The sequence below is a fragment of the Gossypium raimondii genome, chromosome 3 (assembly GCF_025698545.1).
Source record: "Gossypium raimondii isolate GPD5lz chromosome 3, ASM2569854v1, whole genome shotgun sequence".
Lineage (NCBI taxonomy): Eukaryota > Viridiplantae > Streptophyta > Magnoliopsida > Malvales > Malvaceae > Gossypium > Gossypium raimondii.
Window position 1 is genome coordinate 17,780,215 of NC_068567.1, and position 18,091 is coordinate 17,798,305.

General features: G+C 31.6%; 1 long non-coding RNA gene across 2 annotated transcripts; it reads right to left on the bottom strand.

Annotated features, from left to right (window-relative positions):
* Positions 1-7,960: 7,960 nt before the first annotated feature.
* LOC128039762 (uncharacterized) lies at positions 7,961-14,985 on the bottom strand. 2 transcript variants are annotated; one of them, XR_008194319.1, is made up of 4 exons: positions 14,712-14,985; positions 11,463-13,137; positions 11,301-11,361; positions 7,961-8,424 (listed from the first exon to the last, which is right to left on the bottom strand). It is a non-coding gene; the product is annotated as an uncharacterized LOC128039762 (long non-coding RNA). The 2 variants fall into 2 exon arrangements; XR_008194318.1 differs by having other exon boundaries at positions 11,301-13,137.
* Between the last annotated feature and the right edge of the window lie 3,106 nt (positions 14,986-18,091).

An 18,091-nucleotide genomic window follows, 5' to 3' on the forward strand; every position in this document is an offset into this window, starting at 1 on the left:
TTTGACAAACAAACAAAAAAAGTTATTGTAATAATGTCCGTTTAGCTGGAAATGGTGCTGATGAGAGTGGAAAGAGTGGTAGATTGGGTGTGTAAGGCCCTAAAATAGGTCTAGTAGTTTTGGGTAAGTTTATTGGGTTCCGAGTAAAAATTAGGAGTTAATCAGGTTAATTAGTAAATTTTTAGTTAGCTTAATTTCATTTAAAAATCGAGAAATAATATTCCGGAAAATAAAGATATTTTTAGAAAATTTAATTTTATAGTTTTAAATAATTTTTGGGTAAAATAAATATTTTGGGCCAAAATAAATTTAAAAATAAATTAAAATGGGGGTTTAATTGAGAGAATTTAAAATATTAATTACATAGGACCATTTTGCAAAACAAGGGAAATGTTTGAGTGGTTTTATGGCAAATTACCCATATTTTTGGAATTTTGGAGGGAAATGATTACTTTGTAAAATAAAGGAATTGTGAGAGTGGCTTGATGGTAATTTCCCAAATTTTAGCTCAAAAACATTGCAACCTCCTCACTTCACACAAAAAAATCACCCGATTTCCAAGCATTTTCTCTTTCTTTTCTTTTTCATTTTCAAAGTCTACATATCTTTTATTTTCTCCAAATTCTCTCAAAATTCTCCAGAAAAGATTTTCAAAGTTAGGAAAAAAACTCATCTGAGTTCTTCAAAGATCTTGATCCAATATTCATACTGATGATTCTAGATCGATTAAAGGTAATTTTTCAACTCTAAATTCATTTTAAAGTCGTTTTTAATCATTATTTTCAATTTAAATTGATTAAAATGGTTTTTCAAATCTTGATCTCTTGTCTCTTGAACATGAAATTCATCAATCGTGAATTCATGGTTTTGAGTTGGAATCCAAGTTGAAATGGATATCTAAGCTTAAATCATGTTTATTAAGAGGTTTTTTTATCTTAAAACAAAAGATTAAACTCATTTGATTGATCAATTTTGACAAATCCATTTTTAACTAAGAACATGAGTTGATTTTCTGGAAAATTATGAAATGGTTTGTTTGATGAAATTGATTCTAAGGTTTTGTGTTGATAGATTAGAAATGGTTTTTGGTGCAGAGAAGGTCATTTAGAGGCTGAAATTTGTGTATCGGCTATACCGCGAGTTTTTGATAAGGTAGATTGGAGAGGCATTTTAGATATGTGTAGTTCACGATTTTTTTGATTTTCTTATTGTTAATGATATCTTGTAACATGTGTTTTATCTCTGTTTAAGCTCTACAACGAGGAGAGGCCATTGTTAATCAGAATCAAGGTCCAAACACAGCTACTTGATACACTTTGGCTTGAGAAGCAAAGTGTGAAGGTGGGTGGTTTTTAAAGGCAATTGGTAAACATGCCTATTTACATTCTAAATTGAGGCTTTGAATTGTGTTTCTAATGATTCAATTATATCTCAAATGGTTTAGATTAAAAAAATGATTTTAATTTTATATAAGCATATTTGTAAATAATTTATGGAAATTGTAAATTGTGTGTTTGGTATGATTGATTTGGATTGTATTGAATAATAATTGGAGCATGGATTACTGTATATTTGAGCACTTGATGATGGTTTTATGATTGGTTTTAGATCCATGGAGAAAGACACTTATTGTGCTTATTTATGTTGCTACTAAAATTGCTAAGTGACATGATTTAAATTGAATTTTAATATAATGAATTAAGTGTTTAAATATCAATTTTTATGCCCTGTATGATTGGTTATATTGGCAACATTACATGGTGGATCCATTGGATACAGATGGCATGCCATAGGATTAGTGATTACTCACCACTATATGTGTTATTTGTGAGCACATGGCTCAAGGAGTATTGATTTTGTTGGAGTGGATAAGGGAGTGTTGAGCCTTTTTCTCCACTCAATTATTGGTTATTTCGAGGCGATATAAGGGAGTGTGTGGCTACGGCCCACTCAGTCGAAGTATTGTATTCGATATTTGAGAGATCGAAGATCCGTTTTCCAAATGCATGATCACATGTTTATATTTTTCCATGGATGTCATTTGCCAATATAAGTGTTTGTTTGTTAATTAAATTATGTTTCCATATGCCATAATAAATGTGATTTTTACTCGTGGAATAACATATGGAATTATGATGTTATGATGTTGCATTGTTCCTGGAAATTTCAGTCAATTGAATGCTATAATTGAGCATGGAAATATAATTGAAACTGTGATTCATATACTCGAAGTTTGATATGTAATAACCTGTTTTTCAGTAGTGCCGAAAATAATAGTTTCGGGGTCACAAATCTGACTAGTAAGTTCGTAAGTATTATTATTTAATATTTACGAATCAAATATGATTTTAAAAAGTTTTTTGATATGGAACTTTATGTTATACGAATGATTAATTAGGTTCAAGTGGTAAGACCCTAAAGTCAAGTGGTTTTAGAAATTGAGGTATCAGGACCTAGTTTCTATAAACCGAACCGTAAATATTTTTATAAATATTTACGAGTGTTATTAATGTTGTATTAAAGTTTCGTTAAGAAATTTTAATGTTTAGATATATAATTAAGCAAAAGGAATAAATCGTAAAAAGTGTAAAAGTTTTATTCTAATAGTTCAAAGGGTTAAATGACTATAGAAATAAATATGGATGGACTTAAATGGTAAATAAACCATTTAAGGAACTAGTGGACTAAAATGGACATGAATTTGGTGTTTTATTTAATTTTTAACCCAGGTTAATATGGTAATTTGATAAATTAAATCAAATTAAATAAAACACAAGTAAAAGATGAATGGTTGTCATCTTCTTTCCTATTTTCTTTCAGCCGATTCTTCCATGGAAAATAACCTAAGTTCGGCAAAAAAAAATGGATGCGTGTAAGTGGTTTATTATCGATTTTTATTAATTTTTATGTTTTTAAGATCGTTACAACTAGGTCCAACTAGCCCATACCTTCATTTTTGAAACTATTAAAGATTTTGAATGTTGAAATTGATGAATCTATGTGATTTTAGATGTTAAATGATGAAGTTGAAATATTATTTGTTATTTATAAGTATTTTGTTAAATGATTTTGATGAATTTAACGATTAGGGACTAAATTGTTGAAATAATAATAGTTTAAGGACTAGATATGAAATTGTTACAAATGTGGTCTGTATTGGATGCTAGTAACATACAACTGGTATGAATTGTCAATAAAAATGGTTAATTTGCATGTTTTAGGCTCAGAGACTAAATTGAATAAAACTGAAAATTTTAGGGCAATTTTGTAAAAATGTCAAAAAGGACTAAATTGTATAAAATGGAATGATTTTTCTGTCTAAATTAATGAATTTAATGAAATTATTAATTTAATGAATTTATTAATTTGGATTAAGAACGAGTGGAAACTCGAGAAGTGAAAATTACCAAATAGCCCCTATACTTTGAAATTTCTGTAATTTAGCCAGGTAAGTTCCTATGAACTATAATCATTTAAGTGTTGATTAAATTGAATGTTTAATGTGTTGTTCTAATGTAAATGAATCAATATATATTTATGCTATATATTATTATGCAATTTATCATGTAAAGAAACGATGAAAATCCAACGAAGTTTCGACAACTATTAAAACCCGTTTGAACCTTAGGGATATATAGGATAAAAATGACATGTCATTAGGGTTACCATGTTTCGGGTGCTAGTCCTAAATGTCCTACTGATGGCTGAGTTTCGGCATTTGTTGTGGATACTCGTCTGCTTGTGTGAGCGGCATCGTGTAGCTACATTCCTACCGTCTACTTGTGTGAGCAGACCCATATATGGCTCGAGTGAGCAATGATGAAAAGGAGTGGTTTCGACCATATGTTTAACACACTTTGTGTGAGCTTTCCCACTTATCCGATATTATTTCTAAGTGGTTCAACGAGCATGAAAAGGGAAGGAATGGTAAGTATTCAAATGACTTATATCATTAAAACTATGAAAATGAATGAAAAGGAAATGTTAAATGAAAATATATCTATGTTCATGAAATTGACGATTTCAAGTGAGGTTATTCATGTTTAATGACTTATCTTGTGAATTGATGCACTAACATGTGTTATTGATGATGCTTAGGCTTGTGCCAAGCTATTGGTTGGATTGTATTATGTTTAATTTTAAAGTTATGCATTGGAATGGTAAGTGTCCAAATGGAAATATGCTTTTGTTCATGAAAGGGTGGTAAGAATCAAAGTATGTATTTTCTAATGAAATGGTTTATCATGCGGTTGATGTTTATGCTTATATATTGTATTATGAAAATGAAACAGGTAAGAAAAGGTAATGAAACGGTAAGTTCAAAGTTGAGATGTAATATGATGAAAAAGGGATTGATGAGTTGAATAATGTACTTATATATGAGAAATTTAAGTATGCTATGGATGAATTTACCTAGTTCATGAACAAATATAATAATTAGTGAATTGATGTTGTTATTTAAGTTTATCTTAAGTAAATGAAATGGAAAGTAAGTAAATGGAATGGTAAGAAAGTAAATAGAGTGGTACATAGTTTATGAAAAGGTTAATGTTTGTGTAATAGGTCTTATAAATCCTATAATGTTAGGAATGAAAATATATGTGACATTGATGGACTTGCTTATTTGTGAGTTGATGATTATGGTTTGATAAATCTTGTAGCATTGACATAGGTTTATATTCACTTATAAAGTTTGTTATTGAAATGAAATGTTATATTTAAGTTTGTTTGAGCTTACTTAGCATTCATTGCTTACGTAGTCATCTTTCTCTTACTTTATAGATTATCAAAAGCTCGATCGGTTTAGAAGCTCATCAGAGATCTATCACACTATCCAGCGATTATATCGGTAGCTTTGATATGTTGGATAAGGTTATAATGGCATGTATAGGTGGACTTATGGTTGATGTTTAGTTGAATGTTAGTTGATGAGTTTGGCATGTATATGTCATTTTGGTTTATGTAACTTTGGTACATTTGATGCCTTGTTGATGTGTATTATTTTGACAATGTGTTAATGTATGTTTGAATGGCCAAAGTGGAAGCTGATGAATTGACCTCAACATGGTCAAGTTATGTGCATGTTTGAGTGGCTAATTGGTATGTTTGTGTTGAAGTTCTATAGGTCATAATTATGGTACAAATGGTAAGTTTATATTGTCATGGAATAGGTCAACTTGATACATATTTTTATGACCAAAGTGGTATGTGTTGGTATGTTTGTAATGTGGTCAATAATGGTATGCTTTGATATAGAATTGAACTAAATGTGTTTGGATGAAATATGACCAATTTGGAATAAGTTTATGTATAATTACTTGGTTTTAATTGAGGTGCATATATGGCATATTGGAGGGATGGATAACTGGCTTATTTGAATTGGTTTTATTATGCATGTTTTGGGTAGGCTTTTGATGCCTTGATCATAAGTGCAAATGTGTTTAGGTGTATGGTTGAGATGGGTGATAGGGATGGCTTGTTCTTGGCCAATTTCTTGTCCACATGGCCTAAAGCACGGGCGTGTGTGACACACGACCATGCGACACGACCGTGTGTCCCTTGTAAGTTTTAAAGGTTACTTTACGAAAGTTACACGGCCTAGCAAACGGCCTGACACATGGGCGTGTGGCTTGACCATGTGACCCAAGTCAGAGAGTTACACGGGCACAAACATGGGCTGGGACACGGTCGTGTGTCCCTATTTTGATTGTTACACGGGCATGTGTCTCAGCCGTGTGAGTTACATGTCCCTGTGACCGCTGCAGTGTAAATTTTTCTATCTTTTTTCTTAATGTTTCAAATGTTTTTGATTTAGTCTCGAATCATTTCTAATGTGTTTCTAAGGCCTCGAGGCCTCGAATAAGGGACAATATGCATGTGTATGAATGATTTATACCATGGTTAATGAAATGTTTGGAAATAAATTTTTTAAGTTACGTTTTTACGATAATACCTTATAACCCTATTCTGATGACGGATACGGGTTAGGGGTGTTACATGATACATTATTTGCCTTGGTTTAAGTATGTTTTTTGTGTGGTTTACTTATTGAATTTATGGCCACTTACTGAGCTTTTTCAACTCACACCCTCACAGCTTTGTACAAAGTTTTTTTTCTAGCTTTGGGGAGTTGAAGAGCAAGGGCAAGCCTAGTTCAAGTTTAAGGCTATTTGGTAGTATAAACTAAGAAGTCTTCTTTAGAAACATTAGAGGGAATTGTGGCACTCAATTGGAATAATTTGATATGCTTGTAATGGACATTTGAGACTTTTATTTGGATTTTAATTTTGAGGTGTTATACTTGTTTTTTTAATGATTGGTTTTATGGTTAAATGTTGTATAGATTATGGTATGTTGCTAAGTGATATCATGGTGATTGAAAACATAGTGATTGAAGCATGAATTTTCACTAATACATTTTAATTGTAACTTGTCAAGGAGTGGATAGCTTTGTGGCTAAGGTAAGTCCATTGTATGATTTAATTATTGTTTGTTAAGCATGATTTTGAATTTTAAATTATGAATATATGTTGTTTGTTAGTTGTAATTAGATTAATTAAAATTGTATATATATGATTAAAGTAATAAAACTTAGCTAATATAGCGTTATTTAATAAATGAATTAAGGAGAAATGGTTAGTTAAAATGAATTTTAGGGGTTTCCCAAAATTGATTAAAAGGAAGCTGGTAATCATTTAGAATTAAAATTGGGATCATTTAGTTTTAAGTGGTAAAATGACTAAAATACCCTTAGGGTTAAATCTTTAAAAATAGTTTTAAAATGGTTCACAAATCGCTTCTACAATAAGATTAGATGGTTATTAGTTAGAATTGAGGTGTTATAAGGTTGGGGTGGTTTTGTACTAGAGAGTCACTTCGGTGGCTAATGTGTCGCTTCAGATTTGGGTCGGTCTGTACCGGTCGGGTTTGGGGTGTCATAGGGTGAACATGAATGGTTAAAGAGTGGAAGCTCTGAAAATGGATCGAGTGGTAAATTGGGAATGATAGTGACTACAGCTAGAAGATGAAAGATTATAGGTCTGGATTCGGAGCATTGATGTTTTAGATTTGGTCTCAACCCTGGGGTAATTATGCTTTTCTTCCCTCAACTCTGAAGCAAGAACAACTGGTAAAAAAAACATAAGAAGAAGATAAACCACAATTACTAAACATTTGGTCTCAACAAGTTTTCAATACATACTGTGCGATAATTAAAGTATTTTTCCCTCAACTCTGGGGCAAGAACAACTAGTAAAAGAACTTCAGAATTTTATAATGATCAATGTGGAGTAACGTATTGATGGTCACTAAACTAACTATAAATACGACAAAGGTAAGCACACCTATTGAACAATAGTATAGCTATGGTGACTAGAGAATATCGTATCCACGAGCGCTAAAAGTACTAGTAATTATCGTCTTTTTAATATTTAGCTGACAATTTGGAGTGATGTGTTTTAATCTAAAATTACTAAACTAATTTAACTAAGAACGCAATAGATAATGAAATAGGAAAACAATCAAAGATAACCAACGAGATAGACAATACCCAGGAAAGAATCCACCTAGACTTCACCTATTATTATGAATCTGAATTAAACGATTTATTCACTTGTGTCTTGATCCCTAGAGATCCCTAAATTATGTTAATATCTCTTTCGAGAGTAAGAACAACTGACTCTAGGTTGATTAATTGAAATCTCTTTCTAATTAAAACCATATCGTCGCATTAACTTGATCTATGAATTCCCCTATTAGATTTGACTCTAATCCAGTAGATTTATGTCGTCCTATTTCTAGGATTGCATGCAACTCCACTCTATTATACTAGATCTACTCTTAAATAGGGACTTTTGCTCCACTAAATTAAGCACATTAAGCATGAATTAATATCCCAAAAATATTAAAACAAGAAATAAGCATACATAATTGATAACAAGAATCAAGTATTTATCGCGTAAAAACATAAATTAAATAAAATGATTCATCATAGGTTTCATCCTCCCTAGGTATCTAGGGAATTAGTTCATAATCCTGAATAGAAACATCTCAAAGTCAAAATAACCACAATACACTAAGAAACTCAATAAAATTTCGAAAAGAATTAAAAGGAGATCTTCAATCTAGATGGAGATCTACTTCCGAGTTGAATCCAATGGTGTTCTAGGAGTGTTTTCTTCGATCTACTCTGATTGCTCCCTTAAGTCTTCTTCTAATGAGTATTTATAGACTTTAGAATGCTCAGAAAGCCTAAAAATTGGGTTTTTCTGCGTATTTGGGAAGCAAGGTGCGAAATCGACACGGGTTGGCAAATGGGCGTGTGCCCAGCCTGTGTGGAAATGCCTAGTTCGTGTGGCTCCTGAAAACAACTCTATTTATCCGATGCTGGCTCATTTTTCTCTCCTTTGACTCCCAAATGCTCTCCTAAGTATAGAAACGTGAATTTAAAGTATTAGGAGCATCAAATTCACTAATTTGCATAATTAATCATCCAAAAATGCATTAAGAATGATATTAAAATATGTTACTTTTATAGCTTATCAAATATCTCCACATTTAAGCGTTTGCTTGTCCTCAAGAAAAATCCTCAACTCACATTAAAATTAATATTTCTCAACTTGTAATTCCCATCAATAATGTCTCAAAATAATTTACAAATAATCATGCATTGGCAATTCAACTAAAAGATCACTAAAGTCTCAAACAATCCAAGCTAACATTTTTAAACACGAAAACATAGGTGTCTCCCTTTATCTAAGTAATTACCTTTAATTTAAAATCGATAAGATTCAACATCCTCACTAAAGATTTACTCAAATCACTCAAAGTGTTTAAGCTTGACGAATAAGCATTCAATAGTCAAACAAGAAAGGTCATTACCATAGGCTTGCATGAAAATCAAATCTCCACCACTATAAAATGAGATGATACACAAATCAAAAGGTTTTTAAGAGGCTGTAATGGGGCTTAGGTTAAGGGTGTGGATAAATGTTAGAAAAGTTGGTTATAATCGAGATCGAATTGATAAATTACCAAACTAGAAAAAAAAAACAAATGCTGAATTAAAAAAAACAAGTGCATCAATCAAGTACTATTCAAGAATAAAAACGAGCTTCTTCTCAAAATATGAATTTAACTGTTCAAGCTCAATCAACATAGAACTAAATAATAATCATTATTTTTATTTTTTTAAACAATAAGAAATAATTCAGTAAATCAAACAAAAGAGCATAGTTAGGCAACTAACCAAATCAAATCTCGACAAAAAGGGAGTCAATAAAACGGGAAAAATTGTCAACGAACAAGAAATGAGTTATTGGTTAACATTAATGGGTAAATCAAGAAACGGCGTGTTAGGATCAACGGGGTTCACTAAGGGTTAATTATGTAGGTAGGCTTTTTATGGGATAAGTGGTTTAAAACCTAAGTGCCTTTATCATCTCAATATATCAAATCAAAGGTGTGGTCTTGACATGTATAATCGAAGCAAGTTCTAGAATAACAAATCAAATTGACACAAAGCAAGTTCTAGAATAATAAAATGAGCAAGAAAAATGTATGCTCTACAGGCTCAAAATCTCACAAAATATCATGGTTTTTGATGTCAATCTTGCAAATCTCAACCTTCAAGATAATACTTCAATTTAATGAATCAACCTAAAAATTATTAATTTCGAAAATAACTTATCATGCTTGATTCTCTCATATCTTCAAGTTTAAATCAACCAATACACAAATATCTACAAATTAATCTAAAACACATCAACAAAAATTTCAAATAAAAAATTCATTCTAATGGAAGTATGAGAAAATAACTTAAATACAAGACATAATTTAGAGATTTTCTAATAATTACATAAATAACCTCCACACTTAAGATGTACATTGTCCTCAATGTACAAACATATACAATCACAGTATAAGCAAAATATCATAAGAGAGGGAGAAAACTGAAACTGCCCTAAATATTGGATGTAATCGCCAGAATAGTGAAAAGCGGAATTGTAGAAAAATCTAAATGTAGTGCATGATTCTGAGTAAACTAATAAGAAAATACAGACAAATAGTGAAGAAGATTAAAAGGTTTCTAACTCAATTAGAAACAACCATAAAAATATAGTTCAAAAGATAATAAATGAAATAAGTCTAAGAAAATAAAAATAAAAATAACACAACTAAAAAAATAAACATAAAAATAAACATAAAAATAAAACTAAAAGAAAAAATAAAATCAAGGATCCTAATAAGAATAATAATACTAATAATACTAAAACTCATACTAGTAATAATAATAACGATAAAATAAATAATAATTAACGATGATAATGAAACGAAGAATAATAAGAAAATTAAATAATAATAACAATAAATAATTATAACTAAAAAATAAAATAATATAAAAAATAATAATAATTAATAATAAACAAATAAATAATTAGATAAATAAATAAAAAATAAAATAAAGAACAAGGGTAAAAGGGGAGGGAAAGGGGTAAGGTGAGATGCGATAGAAGGGAAGGGAGAAGGAAAGAAGGAGGGTGAATCGGAGGGTGTGGTGTGATGGTGGGGGCGGGGTTAGTTGACTATGGGGAGAAGGGAAAGGAGTTGGGGGATGGGGGAAAAGGGGGTGGCTTGTTTGTGGAAGAAGAAAAAGACAAATTGAGAAAGAAATTTTAAGGTTTGGGCCACACAGCCGTGTGAGGTGTTTGTAGTCCGTGTGTAATTAAAAATTAACCCCAATTTTCACACGGCCTCGGACACGCCTGTGTGCCCAAGCTGTGTGTCCAAGTCGTATGTAATTTCCTTCACTTCTCCCACGCCCCTGTGGAATCCCACATGCCCGTGTGGCCCGACAGTGTCTCAAACACAGCCGTCTCTCTTGCTTGTGTAACTTCCTAACTTGATTTAAAATTGAAAAAATTAGCCCCAAGGTTCACACGGCTTAGGACACGCCCGTGTGGGCCACATGACCATGTCTCCAGGTCGTGCAGACCATTTTTGGCTGTGTAACCGTCGAAATTTTTGAAAATTACAGTCCTAGTATCCACACGGCCAAGGATACAACCGTGTGTCCAGACCGTGTGGGTCACATGGCCATGTTGCCAGGCCGTGTAACTCACTGTCGAACCCCTTTTATGCACATGGCTTGGGACACACAGGTCAAAAAAACATTTTTTTATTAAATTTTTTAAATTAATTAGTTTTAAAAATAACATGAAATAAAATAAAACAATTAGTAGAGTGTTAACACTTAGGTTGCCTCCCGAGAAATGCTTATTTAAAGTCTAAGCTCGACTTACCTTATGCATGCGCGATCGCAGTGGTTCGTGAAGCAGAAGCTCCTCTCTCTCATTATCAATTCTATTATCAAAATAAAGTTTAAGTCGAGTACTGTTTAGCTTAAATATGCCAAATTCATAATGAGTTACATCGACTGTACTGTAGGTAAAGACATTTAGTACCGCACATAGAGTTAATCCATTTGACTCGAGCTCCGAATAGGAGATTTTTGGATCCGTTTTTTCTAGCAGTACTTTGTTTCCAACCGTAAATTGGTTTGTTCTCATTACGTGCTCATCATGGCGTCGCTTTGGCTTTTCATCGTGCTCTCTCGGTTTCTCCTTAACATGTTTTCGCCATTCATCTAGTTCATCGATTTGTAATATTCGTTCTTCAAAAGTCGTTATGTTTCTGTCGCATTAATTGAAACGTGGCTCCTTTATTATCTCTCGTGGGATTTCCTACAAAGAAGGTTGAGCCACATGGTTACTTATGTTAACAGAACATTTAAAATCATCTTGATTACTAGAGACTCTCACAGAATCACGTGCTTGGAGAGAAATCATTTCGTTACCTACACGAAGTACTAATTCACTCGTACCAACATCAATTATAGTTCTAGCAGTTGCTAAAAAGGGTCGTCCTAAAATTAAAGGTATCTCACTTTCCTCATCCCTGTCTAAAACAACAAAGTCAACAGGGAATATGAATTTATCTATTTTAACAAGAACATCCTCAGTAACACCCCTAGGATATCTAATAGTTCTATCCGCACCTATCGAATAATAGTATAGCTATGGTGAGTAGAGAATATCGTATCCACGAGCACTAAAAGTACTAATAATTATCGTCTTCTTATTATTTAGCCAAGAATTTGGAGTAATGTGTTTTAATCTAAAATTACAAAACTAATTTAACTAAGAAATCAACAAAGAATAAAATAGGAAAATAATCAAAGATAACTAATGAGATAGATAATACCTAGGAAAAAATCCACCCAGACTTCACCTATTATTATGAATCTGAATTAAACGATTTATTCACTTGTGTCTTAATCCGTAGAGATCCCTAAATTATGTTAATATCTTTTTCGAGAGTAAGAACAACTGACTCTAGGTTGATTAATTGAAATCTCTTTCTAATTAAAACCCCTATTGTCGCATTAACTCGATCTATGAATTCCCCTATTATATTTGACTCTAATCTAGTAGATTTATATCGTCTTATTTCTAGGATTGCATGCAACTCCACTCAATTATGCTAGACCTACTCTTAAACGGGGACTTTTGCTCCACTGAATTAAGCACATTAAGCATGAATTAATATCACAGAAATATTAAAACAAGAAATAAGTATACATAATTGAGAACAAGGATCAAGTATTTATCACGTAAAAACATAAATTAAATAAAAGGATTCATCATAGGTTTCATCCTCCCTAGGTATTTAGGGAATTGGTTCGTAATCTTGAATAGAAACATCTCAAAGTCAGAATAACCATAAAACATAAAGAAACTCAATAAAACTTCAAAAGAAATTAAAATGAGATCTTCGATCTTTATGGAGATCCACTTTTGTGTTGATTCCGATGGTGTTCTTTGAGTGTTTTCTTCGATCTACTCTGATTGCTCCTTTAAGTCTTCTTCTAATGGGTATTTATAGACTTTAGAATTCTCAGAAAGCCTAAAAATTGAGTTTTTCCGCGTATTTGGGAAGCAGGGTGCGAAATTGACATGGGCTGACACACGAGCTTGTGCCCAGGCCGTATGGAAATGCCCAGGTTGTGTGGCTCCTAAAAATAACTCTATTTGTCTGACTTTGGCTCAATTTTGTCTCCTTTCGCTCCCAAATGCTCTCCTAAGTATAGAAACATAAATTTAAAGGATTAGGAGCATCTAATTCACTAATTTGCATAATTAATCATCCAAAAATGCATTAAGAATGGGATTAAAATATGTTACTTTTGTAGCTTATCATGTATATCTTAGAATACAAACCATAATTGCTCAACATTTGGTCTCAACAAGTTATCAATACATACCCTAGAATAATAATTGTATTGTTCCCTCAACTCTGGAGCAAGATTATAGATCGGTATTTGAAGGATTGATGTTCTTTGGACCCCGATTGATTCAGATCTAAGAGGATATCTGTTGATTGTTAGCTGCTTTCATGCCTCCAATTTCTCTCTATTGATGAACGGTTTCTTGGAAGGAAGAAGAGGAAATTTTTTGTTTTCGATTTTGTTCTTTATTTGTTTTGTTTGTTTATTATTCAGTTTTTACATTGCTCGAGAAATCACTTAGATTAGACCAGTGGGGCACCATATCTATATGTTTAGTTAATTCTGTTGATGTTTTTGTTTGTTTTATTTCCCTATTTATTAACCAATGGGGCATTATCTTTTACAATTTGAACACAATATTTTTATTTTTAAAAAGTTGTTTAAAAACACTTTTATTATTTTTTTAAAATTTATCATTATAAAATTTATCATGTTGATAAAGTAATTTTTAAAATTTTGGTATTTAATAGTTATCAAATAAAATAATTTCTTATTTTGTGCCTTATTTTATTTCTTTCAATTTTATTTTGGTATTTAAATACAGTAATGTTTATCGTGAAATGAAGGGTATGCTAAACTTACAATTGATCCTTTTATTTGGCTACAATTTGCAATTTTGTAATTGCTTTAATTGATTGCTTAGGTATCAAGTTGTTTTGTGTTCAATTGTTGTCAATGTTATAAACTGGAATTGTGTTCAATTGTCCGCAATTGGCCTGTAAGACTAGCTTAATTTCAATAGCAAATTGGTGTTCATTGAATGAAAATGGAAGTGAACTGAAGATTCTAAATTTAATATGATCAACATTACATGTTAGGAAATGAAAATGAAAATGCAATTGGAACTTGCATAACTTGATGATAAGATCATATGGTACCACCCAAGTTTATTGCAGATAATATTAAATACAAAAATAATCCCAAAAGCAAAAAGCCACATCATATATAGATACACACTATGCCTTTTGACTCAAAGAAAAATTTATGAAACACTCTAGGTACATCATTTGGTTCCAGAGGGGCTATAACTCTCAATTGTGTTTGAGACTCAAGATCAAACTATTCAAAGTTGACTAGCTACACCAGATTGACAAATTCATCATTTCTTAGTTGTGACATAATGGCATAAAATGTCAAGGCAAAGAAAGAAACAAACATCGAAATGATGAAAACCAACAAAAATATATTTGCAAGATCCATATGAAATTATGAACAAAGAAATAGAAAATAGAATGAATTAGAACATACTTACACAACAAGAGAAGAAAGGAAAGGATAGAGCTCACAGTAGACGACGACGAAGAAGAAGAAACAAAAAATTTTAGTTTTTCAAGCAGAAAATGAAAGGGAAAGGGATATTTCTTACCTGAGTTGGGCTTGGGTTCTCAATCTTGCTGCAACAGTGGAAGCAAGTGACAGGTGTTAAAATAGATGTAGCAGAATGATTATTTACGGTAATTGTTTCATTCAAATTTTCCCAGCAACCAAACATGTAAAAATGAATGAAAAAGAGAGGGAATGGGAGACTACTCGAGTTCTCAATCTTGAAGCAAGAAAGGAAGAAGGTGAAGCAGTAGGGATTAGGATGAGGAAATTTGGAGGGTCAGTACATGTAGATGTATTATATAATTTTATTTTATATTTTCCCTCAATTAAAAAATTAACTCGCACACCTGTTCTACTACAATATGGGTTGCTTGAAAAAGAAGTCCCGCCGTCGCATTTAATGCACTTCGTTTCATTTTTTTAAATTGATTCAAAATTATTAATTAATTACAAAATAACCCATTAATAAAATTTTTTATTCAAATTACCCAAATGCAAATATGAACCTTTAATCTCCATTCATTGTGAAACAGTATATTAGTTTACGATAGGGTTAACATATTTCTCATATTTTCCACATCCATAAAACAAAAGAAAATAAAAACAAAAATTGCTCAAGGTAATATTAAGCCAAATTTGTAACATCTTGCTTGTGAAACTAATTTCTTATTTTCAATTTAGGTACTTCCTCTTCTTTGATTTTCTAACTGTTGAAGCTCCTTTATGATCTCAGTCACAAGTGAAATTTTGTTTCTGTTTTGTTTAATTTCTTGGTATTTTTATTCTCACCTTGAAAACTGAAGACTGGTGGTGATATCAGTGGCAAAGACGAATGTGGTTCTGAGGGCGAGAAGAAGAAGCCTTAGGAAGGAGAAACAAAAGTCAAATAAAAAATGAAGACCGCTTCTCAGTTTAAAGTTCTAGAGAAAACATATGCCTATTTGTTTTACTTGCTCACTCATTTCCGTCTCAATGTTTTTTTTTTTTGGTTAATATGTTGTAAATTTGCTCATTTATGCTTCTTCAGTGAAATGTACCCGTCTGAAGCTACGCAAGCAAAATTATCGATGCAATTGGGGGCTTTTTGATAGACAATTACAGATGTGATTCTACCGTCGAGGGCACCGCCCTTGAAGTGTCAAAGGAAGGATTCCACCGCCGAAATTATCAGTGGGGAGGCAAATTTTTAAAAAAATATTAATCTAATTATTTTATTTAATATTAATATAATATAAATTTTAATTATAAATTAATGATGTGCTGATGTGGTAATATCTCATTGGTTCTAACTATTTTTTATTAAGTTTTAGTAACAGATTATATAAAAAATAGTTTAAATTGTTATAAAACAATCAAATAAAAGAACACTTAAAGCAAATAGAGAATTTTCCGTATCTTCTTTTCATTTACAAAATAGTTCTATATATAAGTCATTAACATTCAATGCAACATAAATAAATGAAGTTTATTTAATTACTTCATTAACACGTACATTAAGCATCTTTAATAATGAATGAGGGTTTTAACTCATTACTTTCATAAATGTTTAAAGGCTATATACATCCATTTAATGTATTTACAACACTCCCCCTTAGATGTCTTTTAAATAAAAATGTGTCTCATTAAAACCTTTATTAGGAAAAATCCTATGGGATAAACACCTAATAAAGGAAAAAGAGTACACAATCTCCTATCTCGTTAAAAACCCCTATTAGGAAAACCCAGTAGAACAAAACTTTGGTTAAAGGAAAATAGTGCAATGTGTTTTTGATTCCCCCTAATGGCAATATTGCATTACATCTTTCAATTGACGCATTCCAATCTTGTGTAGTATTCTTTCAAACGTTGAAGTTGGCAATGCCTTGGTAAGAAGATCTGTTAAATTATCACTAAAACGAATTTGAACTTCTATATCACCTTTCTTCTTAAGATCATGAGTGGAAAATAATTTTGGTGAAATATGTTTCGTTCTGTCACCTTTGATATAATTGTTAGAGTATGCCCAAAGATCAATCATGAGATGGTTGTAATAACATACTTGATTTATCATGTTTGTTAATATAAGGCGTTACCATTATTATTTCAGTTTCTTTTCTGTGTGTATAAATAAACTATTTTATAATAATGTTCTGAGAATAATATGATTATTCTTAAAAGGTCCTTAGTCAAGTATTATTGTTGGATAGGACTACAATAATGCATTAAGACTAACATGTAGTTGATTGATGATAAAGAGTTTTCATTGATATGGAATGTCAAAATTGATGCATGAATATGTGTGTTAGAGAACAACATATTGGACTGACCCGTTATGAGTATGTTTCTTGGATTATTATGTAATTGTCACAACATTACTCATAGTGATTAATATGTATATGATCCTCAGACTTGAGATCATCATAATCCCAACATCGTGAGTTGTATATTTTGATACAGTCAAACTTATATCGTAACTGGTTGTTCTATAAAGGCTGATGTTGGATATACCACGATCTATGTAGTGGGATATGGTTGATCGATATAGGATAAGTCTCTCCTACATAATGGGAGTAATATCTTAAGCCACTTGATTGAGTGAGACTAGAAATGCATGGCCATGCTCAAATAAGTTGATATGAGATGTCATATTTATTTGTATATCATAGTCTACTTAAGATATCAAGGAACATGGAATGGACTATGCAAGTGTGACTATTCCATGACTTGTGTCCAATCTAGAGGTAAAGGACTTAAGGATTATTGCATGAAAGGTTAATCATAAAAAGGTTATGTCGAATCATGATTTTTTGTGACTAAGGTAGCAATGATGCATTGCTAGGTGCCACTCATTGTTTGTAACATTGGAATCGTTCTAGTATTACTGCTAATGTTACAAGAACCTACAGGGTCACACCCTATAGTTGAAATGAACGGAATAAAACATAGTTGGTATTGTATTTGGTTGTCGCTTGAATTAAATTAATTATAGAATTAATTTAATTGGGTAATCAAATATCAAACACATTATGTACAAGGTTGTTGTACGCATAATGAGAACATGAATTTGGTTAGTATATAAATTCAAATAAATATATAGTTTACCGAAATCATTATTATAATTAATGTAATTATAATTTTCGGTTTAAAACATTGTTATATTTATTTAATTTCTAGAAACCCTAAAAATAGATATAAAAATCCTATTTTTTCTTTGCTTGGGGTCTAGCAGCCGTCAAAAAAAGTCTTTTCCAAAATAGTTTTGGGGATTCCTTCCGTTCATTGTCAACTGGGTGGATTACGTAGAGGCCGGAGTCACGATAGATTGCGGCTTGGTTCGATAGTAGATCAGATTACTCATTGCTGAGGCGTTGCTATCTACTCATAATAAAGATTCGGTAATTTCGAAACCTTTATTTCACCCTGATTCATTCCTCACACATA